The sequence below is a fragment of the Dryobates pubescens genome, chromosome 1, assembly GCF_014839835.1.
Source record: "Dryobates pubescens isolate bDryPub1 chromosome 1, bDryPub1.pri, whole genome shotgun sequence".
Lineage (NCBI taxonomy): Eukaryota > Metazoa > Chordata > Aves > Piciformes > Picidae > Dryobates > Dryobates pubescens.
In genome coordinates this window covers 50,987,748-51,005,711 of record NC_071612.1, presented here as the reverse complement: position 1 = coordinate 51,005,711, position 17,964 = coordinate 50,987,748, and the positions used below count along the sequence as shown (strand labels likewise).

At 38.1% G+C, this 17,964-nt stretch overlaps 1 protein-coding gene across 1 annotated transcript in view; it reads left to right on the top strand.

The window, feature by feature from the left end:
* The first annotated feature begins 1,438 nt into the window (after nt 1-1,438).
* FSTL5 (follistatin like 5) overlaps nt 1,439-17,964 on the top strand; it is a 246,145-nt gene continuing 229,619 nt past the window's right edge. Inside the window, exon 1 of the mRNA XM_009904567.2 lies at nt 1,439-1,548. The gene's annotated coding sequence lies outside the window, so the exon portion shown is untranslated. The remainder of the gene's footprint in view (nt 1,549-17,964) is intronic.

Here is a 17,964-nt window from a genome sequence, read left to right as displayed (position 1 = left end):
GTTTTGTTTATCGCTCCAAATTTCCGCCACATGTAGACACAACTATAATTAACCCAGCGTACTCGCGCATGTCAGAAGAACTGACCTCTATCTGGCTTTACCCTAGTCATGGCTGATTTAAAGCCAGTTTAATACCTTAATCTGTAACACATTTTTGCAAAAGGCCTGAAGCAGATAAACTATAATGACAGGAAGAGTAGATACTTCATTTTCATAAGAATTTCATTTTGAAGATTAAGTAGCTACTCTTTAAAAGTGATGGAATGGGCAGTAAATTAATTTGAAAGTAATAACTAAAACCATTTTTTTTTCCTACAAGAAAGCAGATTTGAGTGCAACTTCAAACTATTGCTGCTTTACTTGACATCTCAAAAATGTATTTCTAGGCTGCTAGCTTCTGGGATTTTGTCTTTGTTTTGTTTGTCCAAAGGTATCTGTTTTCTTTCTTATAGAACATGTAATTAATAGTCATACCTGAGGGTATGTTTTTCATGATTAAAGATGATTCATAGGAAGAGGTTGATTTTTTTTGTCATGGGTTACCAGTGAGGAGCTCAACGCTCAAGCTTTGAAACTTACTGTGGGTGGTGGGGATACAGACACAGGCTCTGCAAAGCTTTCAGCGAACTTGATCTTTCAGATAGCCGATTGATATATTAAAGCTTATAAATATTGCATAACATGCACCCTGCTTTAAAAATGGAAGCTTAATAATCCCCTGCTCCTCGGCTGGAATGCCTCACTGCCTCACAGCAGGTGCTCTTGCCGCTGGCGTCCGTGCGCGCAGCCTGGCCCAAGCTCTCTCCGTGCGCGCAGCCGCCCCCGGGAGGACCCGGCTATGCAGCGTTGCGAGTCGGCCGGGCGAGTGGGGGCCAGCAATGCCTCTGCAACGGAGACCTAAGCGGAGAAGCGGTGAACTCCACCAGGGCAACAGCCCTCCGCGGGGAGAGGAGGTGAAGTACGAAACATGACTTCAGCGCGCCCCATTAACCAAAAAAAAAAACAAAAACCAAACAACCCAACGTTGTTGTCGTTAACGAAGATGTGGGCGGGGAAGTTGAGAGCAAGTTTCAGTGAGAATACGGTGATTCCGGCAGCTGTCGGGGCGCGGCGCGGGTCGGGGGCGGGCCTGGGGCGGGCCAGAGCGCAGCCAAGCGGCGCCGAGCGGTGGCGCGGGCAGGCGGGGGCGGCAGCAGCGACGGTAGCAGCGGCAGGCGGGCGGGCTCGGTGGCGGCGAGCGGGGCCGGTGCTGTCCGCTGGTCTGCGGGTGCTGAAGGGCGGGCGGGCGGGCGCCCTGCGGCGCCTTCCCGCGGCGCTTTCTCGTGGTGTTCGGTGCCCGGGGTTTGTTCTCGCTGCCGGGTCTCGGCGGGAAGCGTGGTGCCAGGAACTGCTGCGAGTTTTCTCCGGACTAGCTTGCTGCCGCTCCGGATCGCGGCGCATCTGCTTTTGGCTTTGTGTGACGAAGAGGTGTTCCTGTTTGCGATTTTTGCACGGGGACCCGGCGTTGGTTTTTATTTTCTTAGCAGACTTAAGTGACTCTTGGATAAGGTAAGCAGGAATATTGATTATTATTATTTTATTATCTTTTTTTTTTTTTTTCAGTTGATATCTTCATGTTTGCTGTCGTGGGGTGACAGAGGGATGGCGAAACTGACAATTAAAGGGGAAAGCAAAGTTAGAAGCTCGTTAGCCCTTGGGTCAGAGAACAGGGGGAACACTTGGAAAGGGAGTGCACAGATTTCAGTGAAAATATCTCTGCACACAGGAGATGAATTTCGAATGGGAAGTCAGAGGCGTATTTTTTTTGAAAACTTGCTGTCAGGATCACGTTTAAATGTTAGGAAATATTTTATTTTAGAAATCGACTATTATAAAAAGGTATCAAAAGATGTTACAGAAGCTGTGTTTTTATAAATACCAGTTTTGATGGACAAGAAAAAGCTCTAATTGATTCTGGCTGGGGGAAGAAGGGATATATAAGGTCATTCTGGGAAGTAGAGAGCAAAGTAGGAATTAAAGAGGATTTAAAAACATAGCCTCATGTTGCTCAGTTCCTGTGCCTGCCTGTATGCCTGTGCTAACAGAAGGACTGTGATACTTTGTTACTTTGTGAACAATTTAATGCTGCAACACTGTGAACTTGTAAAACTGTACCTTTCTGAAAGGGATCACCTCCATCCCCAAGGTCAATGTGGGGGGTGGGTGTGTGTGCCTGTGAAAGTTGTGGATGGTTTCCTATGGTACTGACTGATAAATGTTAGGCCTTCGTCCAGGCCATGAGTAAAAATGAATCTCTGGTTTAATCATACAGTATTATGCTGCATTATAGGTTGCAATGTCAGACTGCTGTTGTCAGTAATGAATGGAACTGGGAAGTGTGGGCAGATAAAATGTCTCTCTATTTCAGCAGTGGTTTACCTTTCACAAGCTTGGTAGGGTGCTCTGCTTCACAGGCGTATTTTCTATTGCTTCTCTGAGTTGTTAGAGTTCTGCATCGCAGAGCTCAGTGCCACACAGAGATTTCTACATGTACAGGGCAGCGTGCCATACAGGGATTTCTGCACACGTAGGGCATCACACAGGGATTTTTGTCTGAGATTAAGGCTGATTCCAGAAAGAATGGGCTGTTGCTGCTGATGAGAACAAACAAACAAATAAGGTCCTCACCTTTTATTTGTTACCATTATAGTTTAGTTAGTCATGAGGTGTTGGGTGATAGGTTGGACTTGAAGATCTCTGAGGTCTTTTCCAACCTTATTGATTCTATGATTCGATGATCATTCTATATAGCACTTCATATTCTTGCAGCTGTGATGGATTTTCTTTGGAAGTGTGACCCAAACCAACCACAACTCTTTCTTTACATAGTTGTCCTGCACAAGTGTTAGCAGCTGTGGTAACTGTGAGTGTGAGGTAACTTCTGCTGAGTAGATGAAACTGATAATAGGAAATTGTTTCAAGTCATTGTAAGATGATTTTTTTAAATTCTGATTAAAGTGGGTTGTTTTTACTGAACATTTTTATCATCTAGAATATAAAGATAACCATTGGGCAGCAGTACAGACCTACTGAGGAGTAAAGCTGAAAGCAGGCAAGCAAGCAAATTGAGGAGACTATAGTTTAGGTTGCCAGGACTTTAAACTTGGGTAGAATTAGGAAATACATGTGTTAATATTCCCTCCTCACTGCACCACCATGCTCCCACCCCCTTGAATTATAAAGCAATTATCACCTTCCCCTATCAAACAATAGGGAAAGAAAGAAAAATTATTACACAGTACTTGCACTGATTGCAAACCCTCATTAATATTCTACTCATCAGCTAGGACAGTTCTTATCATCTGTCATTGACAAGAATGTTAATTTACTTTGAAATGTTTGGATTTGTTCTTAAATAATGATACTTTTTTTGAAGTATGAAGATTAAGCATGCTTGCTTTCTAAAGCAGACATTACAAAAATATTTCAGAAAAGTTAATTTTCAGGAAGATGATACAAAGAGTGTATTAACTGAGAAAAAACCCAACCAACCAACCAACAAACCACAAAAATCCTAACCCAAACCCACCAAAGCAGCACAACCCATATATGGGCAAACTTTTCACATTTAGCTGTAAATATAAAGGGCCTGAATCTTCAAATTCTTGTTCATTTGAGTAGACTTTTTTGGTACACATGGTCATGTTAACCGCAAAGTGACTTTATCCCTTATTGCATAAATAAAAGGAGTTGATCTTGTTGAGATCATTTTACAGGCATCAATCAGATGATGAATTTTGATCCTAAGACATTAATTTTGTGCTTTTAAATATATATCGTATGTCTCATTGCATCTTCTAAAATTTTGCCTTCATTTGTTTTCAGCTGCTTTATTTAATAAATCCTGTTTTAAAAAAAGGACATTTGAAAGTACTCTCAAGGAAGTAAATTGGCACTCATATGTTTGAAGGAAATGACGTTCTAAATATACATCAAGTATGGTCCATAGCCACTTTGGTCATCTGTTCTAAAAAGAAAAATCTGCCCTCAATAATAATCCTTCCTCAAGCACATTTTTATGATCATAAGGATGTGATTTGCTATAGTGTGTAGTTCTGAGATCTTTAATTTTATAATGCTGTTCAAAGGCTGTAAAAAAAATGCATGCTAATGACTTGAATAAAAAAAGCCCAAACAGCTGACAGCAGAACAAACAAATTGAGAGAGGGGTTTTGTCATAAAATTGGTATTCAGGGAACTCCCCTGCTTAAAGGGATGTTTTACATATTCTGCTTACACTCACCAACACACAAAGATGTGCATGTGAGGGCATATACACATATAATTATTACTAATTTCAATATGCATACATCCTATCAGATTAACTATGTTTGCACTTGATCACTAGCTGTTAGCTGGGCTATAGTCTTTAGCATTAAATGGTGACTCAGTAAAAACCCAAATGCTATGGCTGATCAGTTCTAGGTGTGTTCTAGATCTATCTAATCATGTCAGTTTTTCATTCTGATATATTTTTCATGTAAGTTATCCAGTAATCCTCAGTATTTGTTTAAAAATGCAAAGATATTCAGTACTTGAAAAAAACAACTGTTACAATCATATAAATTATGTCTCTAGTAGTAAACTTCCTATTTTCTTGAGATAAATGCATGAAGTTCTAAACTGTTGCTTTATATAGCATTCTCTGAATTCAGAGAATATAAAATAATAATGAAAGGAAGGCTCTGCTTGATTTCATTAATTTGAAACTTAAATAGAAAAGTGGGGATCAAATACAAAGAGTTCTGCCTTTTAACAGTTCTGGGCCTACAAATGTCAAAGGGAAGAGGTTAAATGACACGTAGGTAGCCAGTTCTGAGTATTTTTCTCCAGACTGGCAAATATTACGGGAGAATTCAGGACATTAAATATCTCAGAAGTGAATCACAGGCTTAACGGGAAGAACTTTTTCTAAGCAAAAGCAGGAAAATAATAGTTAATTATTCAATGTAAGTTGGCCTATTATGGTATTTAATTTTAAATTATTTGAAAATCTGTTTAATCCTGTTTCATAGTTCCAGACATTTTCTTCCCCCCCACCTTGTTTTTCTAATGCATAGGGAATGTCAGCAAATGAAAAGGCTGGGAAGTTGTTAGCATAAGATATTATAAATATTCAATACAGTGTGCCTTTCCTTGTTTCTTGGTAGACAAGGGAGATAAAGAACATTATATTAGTAAAAGAAAGTTGAAACAGTAAGTTGAAACTTTCTCTTTGTAGTAAAGAGATAATTGAGAAGGCTGTGGGTTGTATAAGAGTTGTAGATGAACAGCACCTTTGAAAAGTGTTGTGTGAAACGCCTTCTAACACCTCTATGATCACTAATGTCTACAGAACATAGTCAAGAGAAATCAAACTCATAGATTAAGTCTCTTTTGTGCTGTTTTACAAATCCTTTCTTTAGGTTTTGGGTTAAATGAGTAACTCTTCTTACAAAGCCTTTTCTCTTAGTAAGTACATTGTTTGCCTTTCCAGCACTTACATTTATTAATGGATGTATTTTAATTTGGATGGGCCAGTGCAGTTAGATTTCTGCACAATTAATGCAGCAGAAGAATGGCAAAAATGCTCATTTGCCATTTCCTCTTTGCTGTTGATACCTCTGGTTGTATTGGTGAAGGGATGAAATTAAGTAAATTCACATTGCTCAAACTGCTGTGGTCTAGCCAGGCATGATTCCTTACTATGTGGATAGGGGAACAACTTGAAAATATGTGTTTATTATCTATTTTTAGCCTTATTTGATAGTAATATTTATGGAGATATTTATTCTTACTACCCTGGTAATGATCATAGTTAAGTCTGTTTAATCACTCCTTTTCCACACACTAAGGGAAGTTAGTGATGAATTATTTGGCTGTGTTCTTCCATTGTGCAAATCTTAAGAAAATAAGTTCTGAAGAGTTAAATGAGCAAAGAGTTGGCAATGCTTGCATGGACTGCTTGAAGTAGGTTGAAGTTCACAGTTTATTTGCATTTGAATTAATTGAGATTGGTGTCCAGCAGTGCTTTTCAGAGCAGGCTTCAGAAAGTCCTTTTTGTATTATAAAGTACTTGAAAATGTTAGTTGGAAGATGAAAAATATTTAAAATACTTCTTTCTTTTTCTGTTAGAGTGAGCTTTTATCTTATTTTCCACTTAATAAGGCTTATTGTAATTTTGCAATATTTTTACCACTGAATAGCCATTCTTGTGTTAAAACCCACTGCAATTTTTAAATCAGCATATTAAAAAGTTTCTGAAATGGACTTTAGTTTCAAAGTTCTTTATACCTACAAAAAGAAATGAAATAATAATCTTAAAACACCTCGGATAAAATGTTATTCCGTACTAAAAGGTCTCATTAAAGGATAAAAACTTCTAGTACTTTGCATATTTTTGCTTCCACTGGAAAGAAAATATTGTAGATATTTTCTGCATTGTTACTCTGAACTGTATGTATAACTTATAACAGAACTTTTCATTTGAAACATTATACTTTTAATTACATTTAAACAAACCAATGAGTGATGAAACCAAACCAGCTAGAAAATTTCCTTCTTTTATAAGGAGTAGTGGAAATCAACTTCTTTTTCGAGTACCTTGCAGATTATGACATGCTAAATTGTTGGTATTTTAAAAAATATATTCTTCCATGAACTTTATTTAAAACACCGCTGTAATTGATAATATATATTACTTAAAAGTTGTAGTAGATTTTGTCAACCGTAATTACTAGGAAAGAACAAACCAAAGATTAGAATAGAATAGAATTAACCAGGTTGGAAGAGACCTGTGAGATCATTGTGTCCAACCTATCATCCAACACTATCTAATCAAATAAACCATGGCGCCAAGCACCCCATCCAGTCTCCTCCTAAACACCTCCAGTGATGGTGACTCCACCACCTCCCTGGGCAGCCCGTTCCAATGGCCAATAACTCTCTCTATGAAGAACTTGTTCCTGACATCCAGCCTGAACATCCCCTGGTGCAGCTTGAGACTGTGTCCTCTTGTTCTGGTGCTGGTTGCCTGGGAGAAGAGACCAGCCAGCCCCCACCTGTCTACAGCCTCCTCTCAGGCAGTTGTAGAGAGCAATAAGGTCTCCCCTGAGCCTCCTCCTCTCCAGGCTAAGCAACCCCAGCTCCCTCAGCCTCTCCTCACAGGGCTTGTGCTCCAAACCGCCTTGCCCGCTTTGTTGCCCTTCTCTGGACACGTTCCAGCAAGTCAACATCTTCGCTAAACTGAGTGGCCCAGAACTGGACACAGTACTCAAGGTGTGGCCTAACCAGTGCTGTGTACAGGGGCAGAATGACTTCCCTGCTCCTGCTGGCCACACTGTTCCTGATATAACCGCACACTTTTGTGTCATTGTGGAAGATCAATGGAAATTTTAATTCATCTGCAAGAGCAGTTAAAAAAAGTTGTTGGGTTTTTTTTGTCCTGTTAAAGGCCTAATATAGTACCACCCACGTTACAATTATATAAATAATCCTTTAGCATAAGGACTGTATTTGGTGATAGTCACACTGTTCCAGTAATACCAAGAAACACGAGCAACAGAAGTATTTGATGCATCAAAATGCCACAATATCTAACAGGTTTTTTTTTGGCGGGAAGGTAAATAAACTGCAAGAAAGTGGGCAAAATAACTAAAAAAAGTTGCTTCTTATATCCAGTCTGAATCTTCCCACTTAATTTCTTACTCATTGTCTTTTTCCTTAGCTTGCTCCAGTTTATCCATAGTTTTCTTGCACTAGGGGGCCCAAAACAAGACACAGTACTTGAGGTGTGATCTAACACAAGATGTTGATGACCAACATTCAGAAAAGCTGCAGTATGAATCTACATGTAAAGACAAATATGTATAAATAACTGAAGAAGAAGAGGAAGAAGAGAAGTAAAATAGCTTGGGAAGAAAATTGTGTATTCTATAATTTGCCACTAAAGGGGTTCTGTTTGTTTGTTTGGTTTGATATGTTTTTCCAGGAAAGCATAGTAATATGGCCTCTAGTCAAGACCTGCATAAAAATGCCTATGTTGGCTACCATTCCTAGGATGTATTTGTTCCCTGTATGAACTCTGTGAAAGTACAGCATTTTTAAGATTGCAATCTGCACATGTAAAAGTTACTAAAACACATTTTCTATATAAACACCAAATATTAATATATGCTTTCTGAAAACAAACTCTAGTGTAATGGAAAGACAAATACATGTGAATGAGTGAGCAACCCACAACCTTTTAGAGTTGCAGCAGCCCAACTTACTATAGCAGAAAATAAACTGTTATATGTAAGTAAAAACTGATGTACCATATTAATTTTGAAAGTGCTATCTGCTTTTGCATTTTGCTTTCAGGAGAAGAATAATTATTTTGGTGCATTTTAGACCAATTTTTGGTCATTTCTGCATCACCATTTCTAAGCTGTGTCTAATTTTTCCCTTCTAATCATCTGGTTCAAGCCTTAAGTCATTAAAAAGCAGAAGCCTCTTTAAGATATAAGGTATGTATGGCATCTTAGTGACTGTTCACTTTTTATGAAAGATCTGAGATTGCTGACCTTGTAGAATGAAATCTGAGAACAAGTTCCTTCAGAGACGGAAGAGAGGCTCTTCCTAACAGTAGTTTTGGTTTGTCCTTGTAAAATGGAATTAAATCTTGTGGGTCCTCCCTCTCTCTGTGTAGCAGCCAGCGTTAGTTATAACCTAACCTCCAGTGAGGAGTTGATGTTTTTAATCTCGAGTGCTGATTTTCAAATTGAAATACAGTTCATCGCATTGCTGTTCTTACATATTATCAAGTCCTTTGATAGAGACAATTCTTATTTAAAATAAACTGCAAGACACAGCACCAGGTTATGATAGTTTGAAGCTGGATCATATTTTTGTATTTATTTCCTCACCTTTTAAGGAGAATTGATCTTAACTAGTATAGTGAACGATTAATATTTTAATTTTAGATTTTTTGGTCTTCTAACACATATGTCCAGTATTCTATTTATACTACCTTGATATTCTTATGCAATACAGAAACCCAAGAATAATTAGTACTGTTGTATTATTTAAACAAGAAAATTCTATTTCTATTTTAGAATTTATGATTTTTGCTCCAGGCTGGTTTTGATAAAAAGTAATAGTCTGTAAAAAGTGTTCTACACATATATGCATGGACCACTTTAGTTCTTTCCTTGGGACACTAAGAGAAAAAAAACATAATTAACATCACTCATGAGATTTAGCTTTTGTATTACACTAATACTACACTTTAGCCTACTGTCTAATTATAGCCTGATTCTCTTCTCTTTATGTGTAGAGTATTGCCACAACAATATTTGAACCGTCTACATTTGTATGTTCTTCTGGCAGCCAGTGGGGCAGGGGGAGGTTAGCTGCACCTTAGGGATTTAATTTGAAACATTAGTAGAGCACTTCAGGCATCAGACCTTAAAACTGGTGTCCTCCATGACCAAACATCTAATATTTCAATATATCCATGTCCTTTAAAAGTGTTTTTGTGTGATGCTCACATTCATCTGAGACCTCTAGGCTCTCAGTATTCTTCCATGAATAAGTAAACTCTTTAAAGAGGTTCCAAGGTTGTCTTAGTGTACATAAAGAAGTTATCTTGGTGTATACATAAAGAAGTAATAAAGCTATACTGAAAATGTGACTTATTTCCAAAGCCTGTGAAGAAACCAGCATCAAAAAATAACACCTCCTCACTGCCATGTTATAGTTTCTGAGATACAAATTAAAGTTTGTGATATGACTTGCAGACTGTAATGAATTTGAGTGTTTTTCTTAATTCATGTACTACACCTGTTTTCTCTGTGAATTGAGTAAAGATTCAAAGTAAAGGCTCATATTAAATTTCCTATACATATGTGATTCTTTAGGCCTCAGATTATAATTTTGATTTTCATTATCTATCTCTTGTCCTATCATGCAGCAGAAGGAAGCTGCAATTGATTTGTATTTCTGAAAGGACCAGTTCAGTGTTTTGAAGAAAGGAAAATAATTTTTGCAGTTGTTTAGCATTCCATTTCCCACTGGAACTGGATTTCTGAGGTGACCTTTGGGCAAATTAAGGAGGGTAAGAAGGAATATAATTTGCTGAAAAGAGTTATTGCTATCACTCTTGTCAGTGAGTATGTAGAGATAGTAGCTTCTCAGCATATTATATGTTTTTCATATTGACTAGGTTTGTAAGCCAATAATCATAACATCTGCTCAGGGCAAAAATATTGATGAAATAATCCTAAACCAGAAGAATATGACACATGACCCACCAAAAACAAGTCAAAGGATGATGTAGCTATTTCCTTTACAGATAAAAAGGAGGGAAGTCCCTAATAGGTAATCTTGTGATATTGTGGCTCCTTTTCTTTCTCCCAGCTTTGAATGGGAAAAAAAAAGTGAAACTACTCATGGAATAAAAAAAAAGAATACTATACATATTTTTTTTATGCTCTCAAACGGACTGAAAACTAGCGTGGTAAAATTTGCATTAATATTATCACAGTAACTTTGCATTGGTGAAAATACGTGAATAAATCTGACACCATATGTGCAGCTCCACACATAATTACTAAAAGAACACTTCTGTAATGAAGATTATGGCATTGTTTTGAAATTTGCTTCCTTTACTTTGTCCTTCCATGAATGTTATTTCTGGCCATCTGAGTCAGTGGGCAAGTCTAGCATGAGAATATCAATGGTAAAAATCTCTACTACTAAAGAAGTCTCATAAATTACTGGGTGCTCACCAGGGGCTGTTGTGACCCACAATGCCAACCTAACTCGTTTTTTTTAAATTAAACAAAACCTCAAACCCAATAATGCTGCTTTAGAATGGATGTTAATGTCAGGCTAAGTTAATGTCTCATAATCAAAAGAAAACATTGACAATATTGTCTGCACAATGAAAGTCTGTTAATTCTCTCTAGGTAATTCAGAGTCCAATGGCAGAAAAATATTCCTTCTTGCTGTGGGATTTAGAGTCAAGTTTATAGTCAACTATATAAGACAGGTACTCATGTACTAAGCTTTCTTAAACAGCATTTCAATTATATTTTGAGTTTATTGTGCTCACTTCAACACAGTATGGAAAGTAAAGCTATGAATTGGTGAATAAGCTATGTATCTGCACACTGTGACTAAATATACAAGTACATACTGGGCTTTCATCATCAAGCAACCTGCACTGGAATTAAGATTAGAAAATATTCACAGTGTGTTCAATTAAAAGAAAAAAAAAATAAAAAGAAAGAGGAAAAATTTTCTCTTTTTATAAGACTTGTAAAGAGAGAGACTAGGAGTATTAATTAGTCTGTGTTTAGGCCACTTCTATCCCTTCCATCCTGTTATATCCATTGATTGTTCTTTCCTTCTATTGACCAATGATGTTCATATAAGTGGGGGGTGATCTGGACTAGGGAGTTGATCTGGCTATAAATTAAGCTTTCTTACTGCTGTGCACCACTTCAAGTCATTAGCAGTTGCAGTATTCTAGCCCAGGATCGTCTTAAGCTCTAATACAACTAACAAGCTTTCTTCAAAATCATTTGAAATTGATTTGAACTACTGTGTTACTATGAGCATACAGTAGGCTGTAAAAATAATTGTCCCATATAAAAGTTGAACAGAACAGCACAGTCTTGTGACTTCAGTTACCCAGGTGCAGGTAAATAATCCAACCCCTTACCCCCAAAGATGTAAGTTTAGGCTTTCCTGTCAGTGTTTCTATTGGGATACTTTCTGCCTATGGTATAAATTCAAGTGGGTGATGATAGCCTTACAGGAATGTAATTCTAGAAAGAGACTGTTGGAAACAGTGTTATAGCTACATCAGGAGGTATGTTTTTGATATCCTATTACAGTTAAAACCAAACAACAAAAAATTCTACGAAATAGTTCTTCCAGAGTAGTTTTTAAATATCCCCTTTCTGGATATGCATCTCCCTTGGGCTTTTAGAATACCACAAACTAGGGCAAAATGTAGACCTGAATCCAAGCTATCTGTTATGACTGGTGTTCAAAGAGGTCAGGGGACTCTGGAAATACGGGATAACTTTGGATTCTTTTAATTGCACGACTCTCTTTTTCCCCCCAATGTGTATTATCATATTGTGCACTTGGAAGTTTGAGGAACTCGGAGGCTGTAGTGATGTTATGGGCTGTGAACAGGGAACAACACATCTGAGACTGCAGTTTGAGTTGTCAGGGATGGCTTTAAGCACAGGAGGCTGCCTGAAGGAGCCAGCTACTGGGAGAGAGCAGCAGTGGTTCTGCTCTTTTGTTTCTGAGTGTTCAGCACAGAAATTGCAGCTACTGGCTGCAGTGCCAGCTCTGAGTGTTGGCAATCCTTTATTAAATGAGAAATTAAGGAATATGAGGAGTATGCACTGCTACAAGGAACACCTCCTCACACTCCTTAGCATCATCCACTTTCCCCTAATCCACTGGCTCATGTCAAAAAGAGGAACCATTAACCTGATTTTTCAGTACAATCCCTTGTATTTACTGCCTTTATCTTTTGTCGGCACTCTCATCTTCTTGTTTCTGCTGGAGCTTTTTATTGCTACAGTAATAACTCAATCCCAGGCCTTATTTTTGGAGGAGGCAAAGAAGGCTTGACTTGGGTTTGCCATCAGCTATGAGTCGAGGTGATCTGTGTGCTGTCTTCTTGTGGTGATAGAAATTATTATCCCTCTCCACTGAATATACAGATTGCATCATTTACGCAATTGTATGCTTAAGATATTGAAGATGAGAAAGAAAGGAAGGGCCAAAATGAGAGATTTTGAGAATACAAAAATGATTAGCAAGGAACTGATTAATTAAAAAAATAATAATAATTAAAAATCGATGAAAAGTAGGCATTCCCAGATCTTCAAAATACAGAGGTAAGAGGAACTTTCAATTCTTACTTTGTGGGAATGCTTAACTAAGTCAGCATTGAGGACACATTCCTGTTGATAGCAACTGATTCATCAGTAAAGGGCCTGTGTGTAGCTGCAGTACTTGGACATTTGCCACTGTTCATCTGATCAGCCTTTAGGGCTGAGCAGTAGGGATGTGATCTCGAGCAGTGTCTCCTTGTTGCAGTGTGGTACTTCACACAGGTGTTCTAGACAACTCCAGAGTCTACATGGTTGACTTGTAAATTTGGAACAGTGTTATGATGGGGTGAGAAAGGGAGCATAAGCTTGCATCTCAGGGAAACGGGGTGATTACTCTTAAGGTTGTAGTTTCAGAGCAATGACTTCATGTGAGATGAGCAGTGAGATGCTCCTGACTATACAGTTTGTACCAGATGTAATACATACTTTCTGGTGATGGCTGTACTTAAGTCACCTGAGATTTAATTTCTTGTTAAAATGTAATTTATTTTTTTCCTCTTAAGAGGCTCTTCTCAATGTTTCCTGGCACCACAGATGGTCAAAACTTAATTCTAGTCAATTTTACATTAGCTTTTACCTGTATTTCTATTGTATAAGTAAAACAGAAGATGTTTACCTTCTTACATTCTTTTGTTTTATCCCCATAACATTCTTAGAAATGACAGTTGCTTTAGCTAATGAACTATTGGAAAAAACCCTCTTACATCACAATCTTTTTTAGCTACAAGCTCATCAGGACATTGCAGATTTTCTGGTTTACTGTCAGCTATTATCAGTATATAGCTATCAGTAGATATATCAGAGCAATATAAAACCATATGAAATAAAACTCTGTAAAATAGAATAAGGCAGTTAAAACATAGCAGGAAATTAAGGTTATGATCCTAATGAATGGGATTGTGTAAGAGTGTGGTAGTTTAGGCTGGGTGCCTCCTGCTGCTGCCACACAAGATACACCTCTGGTGCTCCAGGTGTCTAGCCCAGTGGGTGGACACAGGAAATAGATTTATAGGGAGCAGGACATTATGGGTATGAAATAAGCTATGTGCAAAGTCTCTTACTTCCTCTTTCTTCCCTCACTGCTCCCATGGGAGATGCTCCCTATCTGGCAATGGAAGGGGAGTTATCTCAAGGCCTCCTGGGCCTGGCTAGGTCTAGTGCCAGGAGGAGAAGGGGAAATGGCAATCTCAGATCTGGCCAGCTGAGATTAGCCTAACAGTGGAGGCGGGGAAGAAAGAGCCCTGGGGGTTTTGGGTATACCTTCGGGTAGGTAGAAGGGAAATGCTGGGATGCTTCTGGGTATGCTGTAAGGGACTCTGTATGCTTTGGGTTTCTTTTGTCACTGCACTTGTAGTTGTCTGTAAAACATTCACTGCTTTTCCATTTAAACTTTCCATCACTTCTGCAATCTGTTTGTGTGAGTCTAATTTTTTTTTCTGCCCTGGTGAGAGGCAAGAGAGGATCTGCCTTAACCCGGCACAAAGAGAAATTTATTATGTTATTATAAATATCTGTGCAACATCTAAAGAAGACTGAAGTTGTTCAATGTAAAATTAATATGATCTATATTGATTAATTAAATTTACTATAATTAGTAGAATATAAGAGATTGAATCAGCTGTCACAGTTACCCAACAATTATTTTTTTCTTGACAATGTAGTTTGGTTTTATTTAGCTCTGTAAATTCTCAGAGCTGTATGTGTTTGCTTCATATTCTGCTCAGTCTATTAATTTCATTTTACCTAAGGAGAGAAGATCTTTCTTTTATTCACTTGGACTTTAATGTCCAAGTGAAACAGCAAGTCTAGCAGACTTAAGAGTTTCAATTCAAATTGGGGTCAAAGATAAAACTTCAGACTTGTTTCTAGTATTCTTAAGAATGCAGCTAAGCTGACAGGTTCTGGACACTTCCTCAGTTGAACTAGTAACCCAAGCCATTTTTTTGACTGACAGAAAATTACATTTTTTTTCTGTATTTCTTTCTGACTATGCTGACTTGAGGCTTGTGAAGAAAGCTGACCTTTATGGCAGTAAAGAAGAAAGAGAGACAAGTCTCTGCAAAGTAAAAAGGAAGAGAGGTGAAAGACTCCATAGCACTTAAATTAAAAAAGAGAAATTCAAGTTCAGAAGACTGTCTGTGTTATTTCTGTGGATTATCAGACACAGACTTCTTTTAAAGACTATTAGAAGCAACTTTGGATTTCATTCCTTTTAGTTAATGAAGTTTGGAAGTTAAGAAGTTAATGAATTTTAGAGTTTTATTACTATCCTTGTGGAACTTCATTGTCACTAAGTTCTATACACAGGGTAAAATTCTGGACCCAATGTACTAAATGTGGCTTTAAGAGTTGTTTTCAATTAGGCCTGGTTTTCATCTGTAGTTGATTTAATTATATTAATGAACTGGGTGAAAGTACTGGAGGGCAAATACATTTTTGGTTCAATCCTGATAAGCACAGATGGCCCTCAGCTACAAAAGGTCCTGTTTATTTAAACAGCTGAACATTCATCAGTCCTTCTGGTTACTGATCGAACTGTAGTTTGATCCAGTGGTACCAAAAGGTGCATCCATCTTTATTCTCTGTCATGCAATGATTTGATATTTCCTATCAGTGTTTGTGCTGTTGCGTATACTGCTCTTCATCACACTAGGGTGAATCCATATCCTTCTACTAAGCGTTCTTCTGTGTTCAAGGAGGCAAGGGAGCTCATGATTCCTTGCATGTCACAGAATTTTCCATATTGCACTTCTCCTCATATCTCCTCTAATTATCTTCCCATGCTGCAGAGGCTCCTGAAGCACTACTTCTCCTACCCCAAACTACCTACCTTCTCTCTCTATGCATTTATTTTTTAGTGCCTGGTTTCCTTCTTTAGTGTTTTTTTTTGTTTGTTTGTTTGTTTGGGTTTTTTTTCTAGTTAAAACCCCATTAAAGATAAAACCCTTAAATTTGTCTATTCCAATCTTTGCCATTTTCATGATGGTGTTGAGCTGCAACCTCTAGGTGGGCTGACTTTTAACCATCTCAAGTTACTGAAGAATGCCTTTCACTGGGTAACAGGAATAGGACCCATCTCTGTTGGCTAGAGCACTTCAAGAGAGCAAGTTTCATAGACATAAAGGGATAAATCATAATATTAACGAGAATACTTACTTAATAGAAAGAGATTTTATGAATTATCATTGTAGTTTGAATTAATGGTAGGTATATTTTGGTTTAGCATTCATGAAAAGAGTTCAGTAACAAGGATTCAGTGGTTTTTTTGGTAACTAATGTTTTACCAAACCCCAAAATATCCTTGAATAACAAAAGGGAGAAGTGAGGGTGATAGATTAGCATATCATAGGAAATATGGAGGAATTTTAGCCTTTAATTTAACAGTCACTATTTTGTAGTGGCCATTTTGCCTCCTCTAGGATGATATATTTGGTCAAAAGTATGCTTAATTATTTACTATGGCAAAGTCAGCAGCTGTTGTTTCTGCTTACATTTAATTAAAGTTTGCAGTGTTTTATTTAGGAAGACTAAATTAAAAGAAATAATTATATTTTCTATCATTAACAGAGCACACAGTTACACAATAGCCTGTTAGGTGTTAATTTACCAATTTTGTAAAACTTCAGCAGTACCAAAATACTTGCCTGAGTTCTAAGATGGCATATTGGATAGTTCTGATTTCATAGTTGCATTCCCATTGGTTCACATACTGCCATGATGACAAACATTAATCCTCTAGGATATTTCCAACTGTAATAAGCTTTCTTAATAAGGGACAAAAGAGACTGCTTTGCTCTCAGGATAACGTCCAGAAGCTAGCACTTTGTATATATCAGCGATGGGAAAAACACCATTTTCCTGAGGCTGACTGAAGTCTTTGAAAAAATTAGATCAACAGGCACAACTCAGTTCTATTGAAAACAGCTCCTCTGAGGTATGTGAAATATAGTACCCCATATTTTTTCTGCTTTCTTGTGGTTGAGATCCTGTGAAGAATATGATGAGCAAGGTTTAAAATTCCTATTTCTCACTGACATCAAGGCATTCAGTGTGATTCTTTAAATAAATAAATATACTTAAAATGGTAGTATTAAATTAGAGCATGAAGTTAGCAGAAAAGATTTCACCTAATAAGTGTCCCAGCTTCCTCTGTGCTATAATTGTTTTGCCCTTTTGGAAATGTCCTTGGCACATTCAGGCCACTTGTGTCTGTGCTCACAAGAGCCACCTGTAAGCCTTTAGGCGTAATTCCAGGAAAGCTTTTCTAGAAAAGCCCTGAGCAGCTGCCTTTAGCTTGCAGCCCTCCACAAACATTTGGTCTCTGGGCTTTTGTTGTCATCCACCAACACCTGACAGTGCAAGCAGCATGAGGGCAGAGAGAAAGTAATTGTGAGAGACCAGGAAGACTTGGAGTTTGTGCTGTGATACATTTCTGAGCCAACTGATGTGTTTGTAATGTCCACACAAAGACCAAATGTGGTAGTACAAGACCAGGAGTGTAAGGGTATGTGTTTCAAGCTCTGCCTGTGCAGCATGATAATTTTGCAATTTAACTCAGGAAAGGAGTGAGGGAGAGATGGACAGGAGTCATCAGAAGGCAGGATTCATCTGATGGGGTGAGTGCTTTTCATGAGATTAAAAAAAAAAAGTGTATTTCTCTGCCTGTGTGTTCCAGCACATGAGCTGTCAGCAGCATTGCTGGCTGTTCTGAAATGACTCTGCCAGTCTCCTTCATTGGGTGAAGGATGAAGAGCGTGTGCTTGCACAGTCAGTGGCTGTAACCGCATAAAGTAACTTCTAAGAGACAGAACAGATTGGTACACAGATGTATGAGCTGTTGGCTGCTGTGGTAGAGTTGCATTTTGCTGTTGCAAGCCCCAAGCCAGCTGTACACTTTTAAGGTGACCTATCACCTCTGGTTTGGCCACTTCTGGAAGAGAACTGAAGGGTGACTAGATGAGGTGTGCTGTTCATGAAAGCTGGAAGCAGAGGTGAGAGCCACCATCATGACACTGGGTTCTGCTGTGTAGCATTTTAGTCA